At 54.9% G+C, this 2,849-nt stretch overlaps 1 pseudogene; it reads right to left on the reverse strand.

Annotated features, from left to right (window-relative positions):
* Positions 1–300: 300 nt before the first annotated feature.
* LOC143675568 (Ig gamma chain C region-like) lies at positions 301–2,110 on the reverse strand (annotated as a pseudogene).
* Between the last annotated feature and the right edge of the window lie 739 nt (positions 2,111–2,849).

The raw sequence follows: 2,849 nt of genomic DNA on the forward strand, positions 1-2,849 counted from the left end.
CAGGCACCTATAGAGGTAGATGCAATGAACTCATTTCCTTTAGGAGGTGCCTCCACCTTGTTCCCTTTTCCCAATCTTGAGCTCCTAGTAGCTGTTGGCTGGAGGGAGGGCACAGAAGAAGGGTCACCTCTGAGGAAGTACTCTTTGCTGTGTGACAACCCCTGAACTGGGCTCCCCCTGGGTGGCCTGTGAATATTCATGTGCTCCCTGGGTCCTGACCTGTGACCTGTGCTCTCTCTCTAATGGTGAGAACTGAGGCATCAGCATGAGGAGCCTCAGAAAGAACCATGCCAGTCTGGAAGAATCCCAGGGCAGTGCTGGGTGCTTCATTTTCATGCTGGGGTGCCTAGTAGGTATTTACATGTGGTTCGGAGAGGGCATTCTCGTTGGCCACTCTCATTTACCGGGAGACCGGGAGACGGACTTCTTGGTGTAGTGGTTGTGCAGGACCTCGTGCATCACGGCACATGAAAACACATTGCTTGACGACCATTTGCTGCACTCTATGGTTAACTTACTGTAGAGGAAGAAGGTTCCATCCTGCTCCTCCTGGGGCTGCATGGATGTGAAGCTGCTCTCAGGAAGCAGTTGCCCATTGCTCTCCCACTCAACATCGATATCACTGGGGTAGAAGTCCATCACCAAGCAGGTGAGACCGAGTACATTTTAGGACAGCTGCTCTGAGTGTGGGCCAAAGACATACACCTGTGGCTCCTGGGGCTGTCCTGTGGGGACAGTAAACCATGTGGTCAGTGACTTTCAGGAAGAAGAGGGCTGCCCTGAGTTGTGTGCACCAACAGGACCAGGGAAAGGCAGAGGTGCCTGCTGAGGGTGAGCCTCAGCCTAGGTGGCAGTCCTCACTCATCTTGTGCTTTGGAGATAGACTTCTCAATGGGTGATGGGAGGGCTTTGTTGCCAACTCTGCACTTGAACACCTTTCCGTTTAGCCAGTCCTGGTGCACGATAGGGAGAACACTGACCACCTGGTAAGTGCTGTTGAATTGCTCCTACTTCTGCTCTGTCTTGGCTGTGCTCATCTCCATGTTGTCCACGTACCACTTGAATGTCACATCAGGTTTCTCGTGGCTCATGTCCACCACCAGGCAAGATACCTCAGGGGCACGGAGATCATGAGGATGTCCTTTGTTTTTGGTGGGAAGATGAAAAGTGATGGTCCACAAAGGACAGCTGTGGGAAAGACTAGAAGAAGGTGAGTTGGTACTGGGACAGGTGAGGTGAGTCCACCCATTCCCCTGTGGTTGACAAGGCCAGGGCCCCACTTTACATTGGCAAGGTAGACAGGAATTATCCAGTAGTTTCACTGCAGAGAGAGCAGACTTGGGTTACCAGGGTCTGATAGGAGAGGAGGCAGCCAGGCAGGCCCAGGGCAAGGTTCTGTTCTTCTGGGTGGTTTTATGTCAAAGTCTACGTGCTAAGGAGCTGGGTCAGGGACATTCAACCTGCACCTGCACTTGACCTGGTGGAGAGTGCCCAGAGGACCCCTCCTGATCTTGGGTGGGTGTCAGGCAGAGGCTTTGGGAGGAACATGCACTGCCATAGCCACCATGGGCTTGGGTTCCAGCTGCTCCATGCCCCTTAGCTCATCCTAGGGGCCTCAGGACACTGAAGGGCAGCCACCCCAGGGCTGAGGCAGAGGGCCTGCCTTCCAGAGCATGCTGGGCTGTGGGTGAGGGCTTATGCGTCCATATTCTCACCTCTCTTGTCCACCTTGATGCTGCTGGCCGGGTGGTTTACATTACAAGTGTAGGTCTTGTCACACTTGGGTACAATCATGAAGCTGCTGCGGGAGTAGAGGCCTGAGGACTGCAGGACACTTGGGAAGGTTTGGATGCCACTGGTAAGGGTACCTGAGTTCCGACACCATCATGGGTTCAGGGAAGTAGCCTGTGATCAGGTAGCCCAGGCTCATTGTGGACCTGGTCTCAGTAGCACTGGGGGCCAGAAGGAAGACTGATGGGGGCTTAGTAGAAGCTGGAAGAGAGTTGGTGCAGGTGTCAGTACAGAACCTCATCTGCTTGACACTGAGGCCCAGGGGCCCTTCAAATAGCAGTTTCTTCCAGCACCCTGCCCTGTTGGGGATGATGCTCATTGGGTGCAGATCTATCTGGCCCCATGGACATCCACCTCAGCCCCCCACCCTACCTGGAGACCCCAGAACAGGCACAGGTACATGGCCCCTGAGCACAGAATCCCTTGCAGACTGACATGCTTCCTGGAACCATGGGCCTTTGCCACTCACAGGGTCACCTCTCAGGGACCACTTATAGTCTGCTCAGCTCTGGGGACCATCAGCCCCTTACTCACACTCTGCTCATCAGGAGGCCTTGTTCTCAGTCTGGACCTTGAATGGGGCACTTGCTTCTGTCCCTGCCTCCCAGCCTCGGTTCCTTCTAGGTTCCTTCTAAACCTGTCCCTCTGGCCTCTGAATGCCTGGGTGCACTGGTCCTTCCTCAGGCTCTCCCAGCTTGTTTCCTTCTCTCATCCACGCCTTGCCTCCCTGAGCCTCCATCTTGTCCTTCATTAGTCCAGCTCCAGGACAAACACTGGCTGTCTTCCCAGCTCCTCTCTCACCCCTGAAGACTCATCTGCACATGGTCGGTACTTCCTGATCTCAGCTCCCAGCCCCCACCAGCCTCCTCACCAAGGACTCACCACACCTCTCAACTCACTTAGGAGCCCTGCACCTACCTTCAGACACCTCTTCCTCCCTGCAATGGCCAACAATCTGGACCCCATGGGGCCTCCTCTCCTTCTGGGTCTCAGAGGGTTTCAAGGTGTACCTCATGACCCAGAGGCCTCAGGTTCTGGAAACTCATGGCTGCCCTCTG

The sequence above is a fragment of the Tamandua tetradactyla genome, chromosome 3 (assembly GCF_023851605.1).
Source record: "Tamandua tetradactyla isolate mTamTet1 chromosome 3, mTamTet1.pri, whole genome shotgun sequence".
Taxonomy (NCBI): Eukaryota; Metazoa; Chordata; class Mammalia; order Pilosa; family Myrmecophagidae; genus Tamandua; species Tamandua tetradactyla.